At 29.5% G+C, this 17,238-nt stretch overlaps 1 protein-coding gene across 7 annotated transcripts in view; it reads right to left on the bottom strand.

Annotated features, from left to right (window-relative positions):
* Positions 1–17,238, bottom strand: part of LOC141399960 (uncharacterized) — a 151,590-nt gene that overhangs the window by 68,589 nt on the left and 65,763 nt on the right. For 2 of the 7 annotated variants that reach the window (XM_073979339.1, XM_073979342.1), the window contains exon 1: positions 891–17,147. The exons of 3 other annotated variants lie outside the window; for them this stretch is intronic. The gene's annotated coding sequence lies outside the window, so the exon portion shown is untranslated. Of the gene's footprint in view, positions 1–890; positions 17,148–17,238 lie in introns of those variants that run through there. 2 more of the 7 variants (XM_073979337.1, XM_073979341.1) reach the window with 1 other exon arrangement.

Genomic DNA, 17,238 nt, shown 5'->3' with positions numbered 1-17,238 from the left:
TTTCAATATGTCTATAAATGGAAAAAATATATTTTTTTGAACCTCGAGAACCGGAAAAATAAACATAAATTTGACTTTTGTATAACAACTCTGACAATTGACAATCTTATTCCCTATATTTTTATAATAAATTCTAATTAAAAAAAAAAAAATAAAACATTTTAGTTTTTGGAAATATTGCATATTCTACATTAATCCAAATATTTTGTATATTACTCTAAATTTTTGAAAGCATTTTCGATTTTTGTTTTTTTTTTTTTAATTTTGATTATTATTCTAAATAATTTCTCTGTGATAGCAACACATTATGGAATAAATCTTTGTATTTGGTTTTTTAAATACAATTTTTAATAAAAAAATTCCATTGGCAACAAATTTTTTTCAGATCTGCCACATAATATTCGTATTTTTTTTTTCACTCAAATATTTTTTTCTATTTTATTTATATTTCTGTCACACATTTTTGTCGGCATTTTTTTGTGTTTCTTTTTTATTATTCTTTTCGTTCAAATATTTTGTATTTGGCAAGCTTTTTTGATCATTTATTTTCCTTTTTATATTTTTCCAAAATTAGACATTAAATGGTATATTTTATTCAACAATTTGTTAATGTTTTTTATTATTATTTCAATTTATTTATTTTTGTTTCATTTTGTTGCATTCTCCAAATTTGTTTTTCAATAATATTGCATTTATTTTCAATACTTCTCTTTTCAAAACAAAAATTCATAAAATAATTTTTTTTTTTTCAATATTTTTGCGGTTTATGTTTTTTTTTGTGTGTAGGTATTATTTTAATGCTTTTTGATACTCTTCTTCGTTATTTTCTTCGTTTGTTGCCTTCGAAAATCACACAAAAATAATATAAGAAAACCACCACACACACGCACCACTACCACACTCTTTGTCAATCATTCATTCCTCCACATGATTTTTTATATTTTGACCCCGATTTTTGTTGGGTCTAGTAGCTAGATATATTTTTTGGTTTTTCTTCGCAATGAAGCATAGGAAAATTTCATTGAAAATTTTGTTGCACTTTTTTCTTTTTAATTACTTTTGGTTATTTTTGTGTTGTTTTTTTGCTTTAAAAGCAATAAAAATTGCACTGTTTTGAATTTGAAAATTTTATAAAAAATGTATTTTTTTTTAATATAATTTTGTGTTTTGAAAATTTGTGATTTTATAGAATTTCTCTGGAGTGTAGGTTGTTGGGTTAAGTTGATGATTGATTGTTGGTTGGTTGGTTGGCTGGTTGATATCAAAACAACATGTTGACTCTCATAAGTGCACAAATGTACTGAACTCAGTTGGTTGAGACGAAGAAGTAGAAATTGTTTTTGTTTCCTTGCCTTATCAACGAAACATCGACGTCGTCGGAGAACCACCAACCATCATCGTGGGGCCGATGTTATTCCCAAATGTTTTCATTTAAATGAGTATAAGTGAATAATAATGAGAGGGAGAGAATGAACGAACGAACGAACGGTCGGGTCTTTTGCATGTGAGTCTCCTACACAAGAGACCCGTTGTTTATAGGGGGAGACCGACCCGATGGAGCAGAAGTAGGAGATTCTCCTACACACGACTGTTTATTTTGGTCTTCTCCCCAATGGAGAAGTATCAACCAACAACACACACATCCAATTACAAACACGTGAAAGAATATTCTGTTCTGTCTCCCATTATTTCTTATTCTCCCACCATGAAGAAGGAACATAAATATGGGCAAACTATTAAGAAAGACCTACAACAATCTTGAATATGATTTCTTTGGAGAACTCTCGCACACACAAACACATGGAAATGTTTTGTAGGAGAGAGAGTGTTGTAAGAGGAAAAGGAAATGGAAAATGCAAACAATCATATTGTCAATCACTTACTGCGGCACTACCTAACACCACCACTCACTCACTTAGTGGGTAAACACACAACACAAATTCTTCATGTCATTAGGATTAAAAAGGGATTTTAACAGGGTGGCCAGATTGTGGGGAATCATTTAGATACACAACCGATTTATTACGATTATGGTATACAACCACATAGACCAGGTAATATGGGTATCGTTGTTCTTGGTTTAACAAGTACATTTATAAAATGATATAAACTAGGCGAAATGGACTATTCCTAAAAAGACTGTAGATGAGTTTTCAGTTTTTTTTTTCAATGAAAATGCCTTATACGACGCTTTTAATATAATAATATCGAGTTTTAACACGTTATCGGAGGCAACAAATAGGTGCACAAAATGCAGGCATAAATATATTCATCATCTAAAAAATATGGAAAATTTTTCTATAAACAGTTTATTTTATTCTAATTTGCAGCCGAAAATAATTTTGAAATTACAAAATTCGGATTTTATTAATACTTGTTTTATTTAAAAAAACAAAAAATCGAGTGGCTGTTTGGCTAAATTTGAGATATGAGATGGACTAATTTTTTTACCACAGTTTTTTAGGAAATTTCGAAAATTATTCTACAATTAGTAATACTTATTCTGATTACAGTAAAGTAAATAATTAAATAAAATTCCATTAAGAATGCTAAAAATGTTTGGCTTAATTTTATTCTTCTTCTGAGAAAATATTGAAAATTTTATTATGAATAGTTTATTTTTTTTCTAATTTAAAATTGAATGAATTTTCAGGGGCTATAAAATATATGAGACTTGCTTCTTAAAGAGTGCTTTAAATGTTGGCCTAATATTTTTACCAGAACTTTTCAGGAAATTTTTAAAATTAGTTTACAATTAGTTGTATTTATTTTGACACTTTTTTATTGTCTAGAAATTCAATTTGAAAATTTATTCAACAATTAGTATTAATTATTCTGACGACAATAAATATTTTTTTAAATGGAAAAAAATATTTAAATGAAATAATAATTCTATTAAGGATGCTTAAAATGTCGAGCATAATATTATTCTTCATATCAGAAGTTACTGTAAATTTTTCTATAAATAAGTTAAATTTTTTTTTAATTTTGAAAAATTTGGAAAATTATTTATTATTTAGAAGCAAATATGACAAGGATTATAGGTTTTATAGAATACTCTCATTAAATCCTTTACTATGATATCCATATTGCATGGGTTTTAATATATAGTCGTTCTTAATAAATCGGTCGAAATCTCAACTTTGACAAATTTGTCTAAAACCTTGCATATGTTCTTAAGAAACAAAAAGCAAACAAATTGTACACATTTTAAAACATTTTTCTAACAAACCCCAATTAATTGAATCTGAAAAAGAAATAACCCCTTTCTCATATGGATTTCCTGGGATTTCTAACTTAGAATACACTTCTTTATTGAGGTTTATATTCTCAAGAGATTACGTTCAGCAAATGCTTTACTTTGATACCCATATTGCATGGGTTTTAATATATAGTCATTGATTCTTAACAAATCGGTTGAAATCTCAACTTTGGAAAATGGATCTAAAACAGTGCATATTCTCTTAAGAAAGAAAAAGCAACCAAATTGTACACATTTTCAATGTTTTTTCTGATAATATCGAACTTTTAGAAGCAGAAAAGAAAATTTAACGCTTCTCTAAAAAAATTGTTGCTTAACTTTGATATCGATATTTCAGGTATTTTAGTATATAATTCTTCATACATAATGAATCGGATGAAATCTCAAGTTTTTAATATATTTTGGAAAACACTCAGATTTTGCTAAATGATCAAATATACACTTAATATAAGGTTTTCAAAACATTTGAATCAAATGTTCCACTTGAAACAATATAATCACGTAACAACTTCTAATCTTGGGGTTCAAACCGATATTAATGCATTTCCGTAAAAGTTTATATTTTTTATATTTTTCTCACATCAAATCCTTTTATTTGAAATCCATATTGCATGGTTTCCGTTGCAATAACTTCATTCATAATAAATCGGATAAAATCTCAAAATTTGAATATAGCTTCAAAAACACGCAATTTTTGTTAAATGGGTAAAAGTATAACAAAGAAATAATTTTTTAGGCCTTTTAAAACAATATTTCCTTTGTTGGAGGAATTTTAGGACCTAGGTTTTTCCTATCTTAGGTTTAAAGCGAATATTTTAGATTCTTCGGATAGGTTTATACTTTCTGGAATTTACTCTCATGAAATCCTTTACTTTGATACCCATATTGCATTGGTTTCATTATACAAATGTTCATTCATAATAAATCGGTTAAAATCTCAAGTTTTAAATATCGCTTAAAAACGCTCAGATTTTGTTAAATATTTAAATAGCCAACAAATAAGATACTTTTTAAACCTTTGTAGGACATATTCAAGCGCTTGGGGTAGTTTTACTCCTCTAGATATTCTTATATTGGTTTGGAGGAAATATTAGTCCATTTTCGAAAGGGTTTATATTTTAATATAGAGCGATATGGCTATTTTTTAATATTCCTTAAGGGTTTATATTTTTCTAAGACAGTTCTCATTGAAACCTAAACAATGATACCCATATTACATGGGTTTTGCACTATAGTCCCTGATTCTTTAAGAATCGGGTGAAAATCTCAAGTTGGGAATTTCAGTAGAAAAACATGCAGATTATGTTTTTCTATGGTAAAAAATAGACCAAAGACAGAATAGACCAAAGAAAAATACAACAAAGACAAAACAGACCCTAATAATGTTACCCAAATAGAAGGTTTCAGATTTCGAAAAAATGCTATAGAGGCTTAATGAACAAAAATATTTTGGGGTTTATATTTTTAGTGGAATGTGCTCATTAAAAGCTGCTCTATGACACCCATATTGCTTGGGGTTTCATTCATAATTCACCATTCCTGAACAAATCGGGGCAAATCTCAACTTTACAATATATCTTCAAAACGTCACAGATTTTAAAAATCTGGGTTTACAGCTATATACTAAGACATTTTCAGGCATTTTTTCAGCCTGCTACCTTTTTTTGCTTTAGAGATTCCCAAAAATTCCTTAACTTCGTTTCCCTCCTTGCAATCTGGCATCCCCAAAATTCATCAACCCTTCCAAGTAAATGATGATGAAAATGCATTGTAAGAGTGCAGCAGCACCTAATGTGTGGCGGAGAGTATACAGAAAAATCAGAACAGTAAACATTAAACCACATGAACACCCACCCACACTCTCATAAAAGCAAACGATGTCCATCATCTTATCTATGATACAAGTCAGATATTTTGTTCGTCAAAGTCCATCATGTGAGTGTTTTGTAATTTTGCTGGTGCTGGGTGCCACCACTTAACAACTACATTTAAAAGGTTAAGGGGAGGTGGTTCTCTTTGATTTACCCTCTCAGAATTCACAGAGCGCTATGAGAGGAGAATCAAAATTTTATCAATGAAAAAAAAATCAAATCGAACAACAAAACCGAATGAAAACGAAACCCCACTGCAAAGTGACCAGCCAAAAAAGAAAAGCGAAAGTTTTTCCCATACAAAAACACGCGAAATATTACGAGACTATTTCGTAGTTCGATGATACCAATTGCCTTGTCGTTGTCATCGCCGTCGTCGAATGTATGTATGTTTCTGTGTACACATGCATCGATTATCTAACAACAAAAACAATGTGATGTATTTGGTTTTGTTGTTGTACGCATTAGTTTCATCTTTGTAAAGAAAAGTGATAGTAAAGGAGATTACAAGAGGAGCATAAAGTACCACTTGGATTTTTATCAATTATCAGCAGTTGAGGTTCTCTACTTAAGTAAACAAATGCATAAAATGAGAGAGATAAGGAATATACAGCTGTGTTTACTTTTTCTACAAAAGAAAATAGAACAAACTGAAGATCTGATAAAGGAGTATTTTATTGGTGTTGAAATACTTTAATAGAGAAATAAATCAATATATTTGAAGAGATAAATGGGGCTACAAAATAGGCAACATTTTGTGAAAATTTAATATAGAGCGATTTGGCCAACTTTTTGATATTTCCTGTGGGTTTATATTTTTCTATAACAGTTCTCATTGAAAGCTAAACAATGATACCCATATTGCATGGAATTTGTATTATAATCCCCGATTCTTAATGGATCGGGTGAAAATCTCAAGTTGACAATATCGTTGAAAAAAAGGACGGATTGTGTTTTTCAAGTAAAAAATAGACGAAAAATTAAATTCCACAACTTTTTTATGGCCATTTCTAAAATATTAAATGGATAATAAAATATTTTCTCATTTTAAAAACGATTATTGTTATTTTCAGAGCTGTATAGTTCTTGACATTGGGGTTTATATTTTTCTAAAACAGTTCTCAATGAATGCTAAGCAATGATACCCATAATTCATGGATTTAACTATATAATCCCTGATTCTTAAAAAATCGGGCGAAAATCTCAACTTGACAATATCATTGAAAAAACACTCAAATTATAATTGAAAGCCAAAAATATGACAAATTAACAGTTTTCGCAAGATATCAACAAGAATTCTGTCATAAAAATTTGAATTTATAATTTGGCAGACTAAAAAAATAATTTTTATAAATATAAACCGTAGGGTTAGGTTTTCGTTGAAGTTTATATTTTTCCCAGAATGATCTCATCGCAAGCTAAACAATGATACCCATATTGCAGGGGTTTAACTATATAACGCCTAATTCCTAACAAATCGGTTGAAAATCTCAACATTAAAATATCACTGTAAAAATGCCTAGATTATAATGAAAAGTCAAAAATATTACTATTATTAGCAAAATTTACTATTTATACAACTAATTAAACTGTTTTAATATATTATTAACTAAAAATGTAAATAAATAATTTGCGGTAATAAAAATTAGTACTTATCAATAAAACCTTTTAGATCGTTATTTCTTCGAGGTTTATATTTTTCTTATAATGTCCAGTGTGAAAGCTAAACGTTGACACCCATATTGGATAGGTTTTGCATTATAATCCCTGATTCTTAATGAATCGGGTGAAAATCTCAAGTTGACAATATCGTTGGAAAAATATGCCCATAGCTTTTTTCATAGAGAAAATAGACCAAACATTATATTTCATAACATTTAATGAAAATTTTCTTAACTTTTAAATGGAAAACAAAATATTTCCTCAGTTTAAAAATGTTTTATGATATTTTCAAAGATATGTGACTCTGACATTTAGGTTTATATTTTTCTAAGACAGTACTCATTGAAAGCTAAACAATGATACCCATATTGCAAGGATTTACCTATATAACACCTGATTCTTAATAAATCGGATGAAAATCTCAACTTCGAAATATCGATGGAAAAGCGTGTATATTATATTACTCTTAGAATAAAATGAACAAAAATAAAATTTCCAAGCATTTCATAAATATTTGTAAGCTTGAAATGATAATCAAGAAATATTTTCATAAAACCTCAACTTTTTTATTAAAAAACAAAGTTTTTTGGATTTATTTCTAAAAAATTGGATTTTCTTTGAAGTTTATATTTTTCTGAGAACGTTCACTTTAAAATCTAAAGAATGATACCAATATTGCACAGTTTTTATTATATAATTCATCATTCCTAACAGATCGGGTGAAAATCTCAAGTTCATAATTTCGGGTTGAAAAGTGGCAGAGTACATTTTACAGCTTTAATAGATATATTTATGTATTTAAAATTCAGCACTTTTCAATAAATAACCCTAATAATGTAAAAATTTGACAATTGCCTTAAATTGGTCTATATAGGCTGATAATAAAAAGTATATTCCATTCTACACTTCAGGATATAAAATTTCTGTAGGTTTATATTTTTCTAAGATTCCTGGCATAAAACCATTAACTTTGATACCCATATTGCCTTGGTTTTATGCTACAATTCTTCATTCTTAATAAATCGGGTAAAAATCTCAACTTTATAATATCAGTATAAAATGCAGCACTTTTCAATAAATAACCATAATAATGCAATAATTTGACATTTTGGAGCTTTTTCAATTTTTTTTTTTAATAAATTGCCTTAAATATAGACTAAAAATAAAAATATATATTTTGTCCTACACTTCAGGATGTAAAATTTCGGTGGGTTTATATTTTTCTAAGATTCCTGGTATAAAACCATTAACTTTGATACCCATATTGCCAAGGTTTTATGCTTTAATTCTTCATTCTTAATAAATCGGGTAAAAATCTCAACTTTATAATATCAGTATAAAATGCAGCACTTTCCAATAAATAACCATAATAATGCAATAATTCGACATTTTGGCGCTTTTTCTAATTTTTTTTTTAATAAATTGCCTTAAATATAGACTAAAAATAAAAATATATATTTTGTCCTACACTTCAGGATGTTAAATTTCGGTAGGTTTATATTTTTCTAAGATTCCTGGCATAAAAACATGAACTTTGATACCCATATTGCCTTGGTTTTATGCTATAATTCTTCATTCTTAATAAATCGGACGAAATCTCAACTTTGTGATATTGGTCCAAAAAGAGTAAAAATCATAAATAGAACCATTTGAAAGCAATATCTTCATATTTTAATCGAATTTTCAATGATGAGAGCGTATATTCAAGGACAAGTTTAATTGTTTTTGGTGTGCGTGTATTTTGTACGAATTTCCTTTACATTTTTCCCTTAAAAATTTTTCCTGCATTCCTGCGTAATACAGCCACAACTACAACCACATATTGAATATGCAAATTGATATTATATTATAAGGATGATAACATTTAGCATTTACGTAGTTTTGCAGTTATCGTTAAACTGGTGCTCTAAAGCCATAAAGCATGATTGAGTGACATTTCAACATTCCTTGCAATTTGTAATGAATATTTTCTTCCAACAACAAGTAAGAGTCAGGCAATATCCTATTTAACTGTCAACCCCCAGAACAGGTTAAATGGAAACTCCCTCTAAATAAATTTATTTAAATTGTATACTTAAACACACACATACATATGGTATGTGAGAATATATAGAATTTATTCAAATGACACATATATAGTAAAGAAAATTCCATAAGCGGAAAATGGGTGACGTTATACCTCCCATATTCCTTTGTTATAAAGGAAAAACTCATTAACATAACAATTTCCTTTGACAATATTCATTTAAATTTAAATTGAAAAGTATAATATGCAAACTACTTGAATTTTATATTGCAGGAAATGCAAAGGAAGTGGAATACTTAAAGCAAAGCACATTTCCAGTAGAGTTTATATGTTTAAAGGCTTGTACTAAATGAAAGCTGAAAAATGAGACCCATATTGCATGGGTTTTAATATATACTTTGTCATTCTTAATAAATCGGTTGAAATCTCAACTTTACAATTTTGACACAAAAAGAGCCGAAATCGGTTAAGAAGGTGAAATATTGCATTTCGGGGACTTTTCTATAAGCTTTTCTCTAAAAAATCTGTTTCTTTTGAATTGAAAATTATTCCAAATTGTTTTTCTTGGGCCAATGTGTAATATCACAAAGAGTTTATATGTCTTATCTTTCCGAATGAATCTGATGAAGTCTCAAATTCACAATATTATTGAAAAATGTGGGAATTATTTGGAAATAGTAAATGTAAAAAGTTGAGTAATTTGAGGACACTATCCAGGAGTTTTTGGCAAAAAATATAAAATATTCCTTACATCTGATATATAATAACGTGTTTGGGGGTACCATATACCTAATACTATTGAGTTTATATTTTTTCAAGAATCCCCTAAAGAAATCATGATCTATGATACCCATATTGCATATGTTTTATTATATATTTCTTCATTCTTAATAAATCGGTTGAAATCTCAATTTTACAAATTTGGCAAAAAGACCCCAGAATTCGCTTAGAAAGTCGAAATATTTCATTTCCCACCAATTTTTGTCCAATTTGTCTCAAAATTTCGTCACTCATGCATTGAAAATAATTTCTAGCACATAGAGCCTAATGTTTTGAGTTTCAAATGTCATATTCCAACGAGTTTATATCCCTTATGGAATCTACTAAACAAAATATGAAAAATGATACCCATATTGTATAGGTTTGCCTGTAATAACTTTATTCATAATAAATCGGACGAAATCTCAATTGCGTTATACTAAAGGAAAATCGTCGGGATTACATTTAAAAATCGTATAGGTGTAATGTGAAGACATTTTTAAGTATTCTGTACATGTATTTGGGTTAAAGTTAATGCATTATCCCCTACACCTGATGTATAAGGACGTATTGGGGTTTCCAATGCCTAATATTGCTGAGTTTATATTTTTTCTTGAATCTCCTAAACAAATCATGAACTTTGATACCAATATTGCGTAGGTTTTAATATATATTTCTTCATTCTTAATAAATCGGGGCAAATCTCAACTTAATAACATAGGCTCAAAAACGCAAAAATTTGAATTTTTAATCAAAAATAATACGAATAATGTAAATTTCAGCATTATCTAACACAAATTTAACAGTTTAAAGTATCAATTTTGATTAAAGGTGCTGCATTTTCCTCTACATCTGATTAATAAGGATTAATTAGGGTTACCAATGGCTAATATTTTTGAGTTTATATTTTTTATTGCATCTCCTGAACAAATCATGAACTTTGATACCCATATTGCTTAGGTTTCAATATATATTTCTTCATTCTTAATAAATCGGGGCAAATCTCAACTTTATAACATAGGCTCAAAAACGCAAAAATTTGAATTTTTAATCAAAAATAGTACGAATAATGCAAATTTCAACGTTATCTAACACAAATTTAGCAGTTTAAAGTATAAGTTTGGATTAAAGATACTGCATTTTCCTCTACATCTGATTTATAAGGATTAATTAGGGTTACCAATGGCTAATATTTTTGAGTTTATATTTTTTATTGCATCTAGGGAACAAATCATGAACTTTGATACCCATATTGCATAGGTTTCAATACACATTCCTTCATTCTTAATAACTCGGGGCAAATCTCAACTTTATACTAAGTGCTTAAAAACCCACAAATTTGAATTTTTAAACAAAAATAGTAAGAATTATGAAGACTTAAACACAAATTTAGCAGTTTAAAACATTAATTTCAATTAAAGGTACTGCATTTTCCTCTAAATCTGATTTGTAAGGACTAATTAGGGTTAGTAATGACTAATATTGTTGAGTTTATATTTTTTATTGAATCTCCTTCAAAAGTCATGAAGTTTGATACCCATATTAGATAGGTTTTAGTATATATTTCTTCATTCCTAAAAAATCGGGGCAAATCTCAACTTTATACTAAGTGTTTAAAAACCCACAAATTTGAATTTTTAAACAAAAATATTAAGAATTATGAAGATTTAAGCATTATCTAACACAAATTTAGCAGTTTAAAACATTAATTTCAATTAAAGGTACTGCATTTTCCTCTACATCTGATTTATAAGGATTAATTAGGGTTTCTAATGACTAATATTGTTGAGTTTATATTTTTTCTAGAATCTCCTTCAAAAGTCATGAAGTTTGATACCCATATTAGATAGGTTTTAGTATATATTTCTTCATTCCTAATAAATCGGGGCAAATCTCAACATTATACTAAGTGCTTAAAAACCCACAAATTTGATTTTTTAAACTAAAATAGTAAGAAATATGAAGATTTAAGCATTATCTAACACAAATTTAGCAGTTTAAAACATTAATTTCGATTAAAGGTACTGCATTTTCCTCTACATCAGATTTATAAGGACTAATTAGGGTTACAAATGACTAATATTGTTGAGTTTATATTTTTTATTGAATCTCCTTGAAAAGTCGTGAAGTTTGATACCCATATTAGATAGGTTTTAGTATATATTTCTTCATTCCTAATAAATCGGGGCAAATCGCAACTTTATACAAAGTGCTTAAAAACCGACAAATTTGAATTTTTAAACAAAAATAGAAAGAATTATGAAGATTTAAGTATTATCTAACACAAATTTGGCAGTTTAAAACATTAATTTTAATTAAAGGTACTGCATTTTCCTCTACATCTGATTTATAAAGACATATTAGGCTTACCAATAACTAAAATTATTGAGTTTATATTTTTTCTAGAATCTCCTTAAAAAATCATGAACTTTGATACCCATATTGCATAGGTTTTAATATATATTTCTTTATTCTTAATAAATCGGAGCAAACCTCAAGTTTATACTATATGCTCAAAAACCCATAAATTCAAATTTTCTAAGCAAAAATAGTAAGAATTATCAAAATTTAAGCATTATCTAAGGAAAATTTAGCAGTTAAAGGCTTTAATTAGACAAAGACCCCATTTGCTTATGGCGGCTCAACATATTTAATGATTTTTTTGTTTAAATAAATCCAAATTTTTAACACCTCTATTTTATTTGAATTTTTTATTATTTTGTTTAATTTACTGAACAAATAACTGTCAGCTGTTAACCTCTAACACAATTTGCTGAAGATAAAAAAGATTTTTTTACCAGTAATAGCTGGTTGAAATGGTACCCCATCATTGTTTGCTGGATACTGCTGGGCGGATTTGCTTTGTTTCAAGTTGTATTGCATTTCATCATTGTGGTGGTGATGAGTGCTAAACGTTATCGTTTTTTCACTGATTGTTGAAAAAAATTCCAAATATTTCAAGTCAGTTATTTTCCATTGTCAGATATGAGAAGAAAAAGAGGAAGAATGACACAGAGACTATACTTTTAGTAATCCACATTATCATCGTCATCATCATGACAAATAACAACAATAGTTGTAGTAGCACTAATGCCCTGGTCTTAGGGTGTTAAATGTACGAAAGAATAGCTCAGCTATAGATGGATGTGGTGAATGGATTACTTCTCTAATTTGGAAGGAAATACAGTTTACAAGTGGCGCCACATATTTGACAATACACATTCAACACAATATGTACACAGCAGGGTTATGTACATATTGACATAGCCGACATACAAACATAACGAATACACCGAACAAAGGATAACAACGATGACAAAAAAGAGGTGTTATGTACACATGAATGATTTTAATCCCCAACAGAAGCAGTGGCAGAAACGCCATTGCTAAATATAATAATGTAGAGCTTGAAAATTTCAGGTTGAAGGTGGGGTGTCAATGGGTGGTCGGTCAACCGCACGTACAACGAAACACATCAGCTCAAAGCTTTAAACGCTACTCTTGCTTAGGCTGACATGGCAAACTTTCAATATTAACGAGGAGCTTGTCACAGAATTGGCAAAGATTTAGAGCACAAATGGTGGAGAGGGGGAGGAGTTGATGGTCTAGTTGTTGCGAAATAACAACATTGGATACAGTTCTTTGAAGTTAGTGTTGGAGGTAAACAGACAATCCCATACCCTTAGCTGAAGGAGGGTCAGCTCAATCACCTACCAAACCGTATTGTCTTTATCCAGTGTCTTCAATATCTAAATGCACAAAAGTGTCATAAAGAAGAATGACAGCTTTAACTGACACACAGACTAATGTCGTTGTCATTGTTGTCTTTTGACAATAGTGGTAGCAGTAGAATGCAAAAGATAACAAGAAATACAACCTCTTTGTGCTTTTCCCCATTCATGATGGCGTCTAACTATTCATATTTTTTTGAAAGCCAAGCCAAGTGTAAATAAATATAATACTTGAAAAAAAAGGAAATTGTTGACTAAATTGGAAGTAAAAGCGTGTTCGAATAACTAAATAGAAGACAAAAGCCAAATGGAAAACAAAAAACAAAAGCAAACAAATAAATTTCAAAAGGTAAATACGTATATGACCCCTGCCATAAGAACACGGCAAAGGAGTAAAGGTGCAACAGTAAAGGTAAGGACGAGGACAATTGAAGAACATTGACAGAAAAAAGCTAAGACAAACAAACAAATAATAGATGAGATCACTTAAACAAAATATACTGCCGGTGTAGTGTAGTGAAGAAGTTACAGTCAACCATTCTGACACAATGAGTGGGCATTTCATGGGGTTTATATTTTTTCTTGAATGCCCTCGCCATTACTTTAAATATGATACCCATATTGCCTAGGTTTAAGCACATATATCTTGATTCTCAAGAAATCGGCTGAAAATCTCAAGTTAATCAAATGGCCTCAAAAACCGCCAAATTCTATTTAAAAGGAGTTATTAAGAATTTCTGAGGCATTTTCCGCCATAGGTAGGGATATTAGGTCTATAAAAAAGAAAACTGTAGTTGGCGTCCTTGGAGAAGTTACAGTCCCCCATTTTGACTTAATGAATGCGTATTTCATGGGGTTTATATTTTTTCTTGAATGCCCTCGATATTACTTGAAATATGATACCCATATTGCCAAGCTTCGAGCAGATATATCTTGATTCTCAATAAATCGGTTGAAAATCTCAAGTTAATGAAATGGCCACAAAAACTGCCAAATTCTATTTACAAGGCGTTATTAAGAACTTCTAAAGCATTTGACAAGTATGTTGCTTACAATTGCAGGGATAGGAGGCCACTTAAACAAAATAAACTGCTGTAGAAATCACTAATGAAGTTACAGTCCCCCATTTTGACTTAATGAGTGGGTATTTCATGGGGTTTATATTTTTTCTTGAATGTCCTCGATATTACTTGAAATATGATACCCATATTGCCAAGATTCGAGCACATATATCTTGATTCTCAATAAATCGGTTGAAAATCTCAAGTTAATGAAATGGCCACAAAAACCGCAAAGTTCTATTTACAAGGCATTATTAAGAACTTCTGAAGCATTTTCAAGCATTTGGCTTACAATTGGAAGAATATGAGGCCAATTAAACTAAATAAACTGCTGTAGAAATCACTAAAGAAGTTACAGTCACCCATTTTGACTTAATGAGTGGGTTTTCCATGGTGTTTATATTTTTTCTTGAATGACCTCGATATTAATTGAAATATGATACCCATATTGCCAATCTTCGATCACATATATCTTGATTCTTCATAAATCGGTTGAAAATCCAACAGGACAAAATGGCCACAAAATCTGCCGAATTCTATTTAGAAGGCGCTATAAAGAATTTCTGAGGTATTTGCGAGTATTAGTAGGTCAATAAAACAAACAAAAAAACATTGTTGGCATCCGTGAAGAAGAAATAGGCCCAATTTTGGCTTCTTGAGGAAGTATTTCTTGGGGTTTATATTTTTCCTTAAATGTCCTCGGCATTACTTGAAATATGATACCCATGTTGCCTAGGTTTAAGCGCATATATCTTGATTCATAATAAATCGGTTGAAAATCTCAACATGAAGAAATGGCCACAAAATTGGTCGAATTCAATTTAGAAGATGTTATTAAGAATTTCTGGGTCATTTTAAAGCATTTTGGTTAAGATTTTGTTTAAGTTTTGGTCCAGCTAAAAAACTAATTTTGTAATTATGTATGATATCATATTTTGGGGTTCCAATTGCAATATTTTGTTGAGTTTATATTTATTTTAAAATCTCCTGAGCATATCATGAAATTTGATACCCATATTGACTGGGTTATATTGTACATTTCTTAATTCCTGAGAAATCGGTGAAAGTCTCAATTTTACAACATTGACTTGAAAACACCAAAATTCGGTTTAGATCCGTAATTCGACTATTCTAAGATATTTTTAAAAATTTTTTCTCAAGGTTAACGTTCTCCATGATGAAAAATCATTTGCATCAACAAATACTTGATATATTTTTTATATATTGTTTAAGTTGTAGTATATATTACGCTATTCCTTATAAATCGGCTGGAATATCAACTTTACAATACAAACCCCGGTAAATCAATTTAGAAGTAAAAATTTCAAATGTTTTGTCGCTCATTTTTAAATGGCGCCCAGTCCACCCTGAAAAATTCAAATTTTATTGGTACTTTATTATCAGTTCTTCAATGCATTTTCCTATCAGTTTATATTTTTTATTGAATCTACTACAAAAAACAAACACTGATACCCATATTACATCTTTTACATATTTGTTCATTGTTAATAAATCGTTTGAAAATCTCATCTTTGAAATATTCACCCAACATCATGCGGATTTTATGTATATGCTTGAATTATGCCTACTCAAGCAATATTAAAAAATGTGGGATAGTTTTATACATGTTTTCAGTCCAATGGTATTGAATATCCTTTTTATTAAATTTTAAAGGCCCAGTTGGCTCCTGAACCAAATAATCGCTGGGTTTATATTTTTTATGGATTTCCCTTAACGAAACACAAAGTTTGAAACCCATATTGTATATGTTTTATTATATATTTCGTCATTCTTAATGAATCGGTTGAAAATCTCAACTTTACGATATAGAACAAAAATTAAACGGATTTTATTTAAATGATCGCATTGGGCAATATTATGCGTTTTAAGCACCATTGCGCTGGTTTTTGCCTATTTTATGGTCAAAACTCTTTGAAATCAGATTTTTTGAAGCCAAAGGCATTGAATATATTTCATATTTAATTTGGTGAAACCTAATTAAAATTTTCACTGGGTTTATATTTTTTATAGAACCTCCTTAACGAAGCACGAACTATGATACCCATATTGTATAGGTTATATTATATAGTCACTCATTCTTAATGAATCGGTTGAAAATCTCAACTTTATGATAATCAACCAAAACCGAGCGGATTTTATTTAAATCCATGAATTGGGCAATATTGTGCACTTTCAGCACTCTATTAGCCATATTTTGTCCATTTTGTGGACAAAACCTCTTTGAAATCAGATTTTTTGGAGCCAAAGACATTTAATTTATAAGATCAAACTTTGATCCTAAATCAAGTAATCGATGGGTTTATATTTTTTATAGAACCTCCTTAACGAAACACGAAGTTTGATACCCATATTGTATGGGTAATGTTATATAGTCCCTGATTCTTAATGAATCGGTTGAAAATCTCAACTTTATGATATTGAACCGAAATCAAGCGGATTTTCTTTGAATGCTTGCATTAGGCAATATTGAACATTTTCAGCACTCTGTTAGCTGGGTTTTGGCTATTTTTTGGACAAAACTCTTTGAAATCAGATTTGTTGGAACCAAAGGCATTGAAATCTTTTATATTCAATTTATATGAGCAAACTTGGGTTCTAAATCACAGAATTGATGGGTTTATATTTTTTATAGAACCTCCTCAACGAAACATGAAATATGACACCCATGTTGTATAGGTTATGTTATATAGTCTATCATTCTTAATGAATCGGGTGAAAATCTCAACTTTATAATATTGAACCAAAATCAAGCGCATTTTATTTAAATGCTTGAATTAGGCAATGTTATGAGTTTTAAGCACCATATGAGCTGGTTTTTGCCTATTCTAATCACAAATCTGGTTTG

Source organism: Musca autumnalis, unplaced genomic scaffold (assembly GCF_047663935.1).
Source record: "Musca autumnalis isolate F117 unplaced genomic scaffold, ASM4766393v1 scaffold_3, whole genome shotgun sequence".
NCBI lineage: Eukaryota > Metazoa > Arthropoda > Insecta > Diptera > Muscidae > Musca > Musca autumnalis.
Note: the sequence above shows the minus strand (reverse complement) of the source record. Positions and strands in the feature narration are given on the sequence as shown.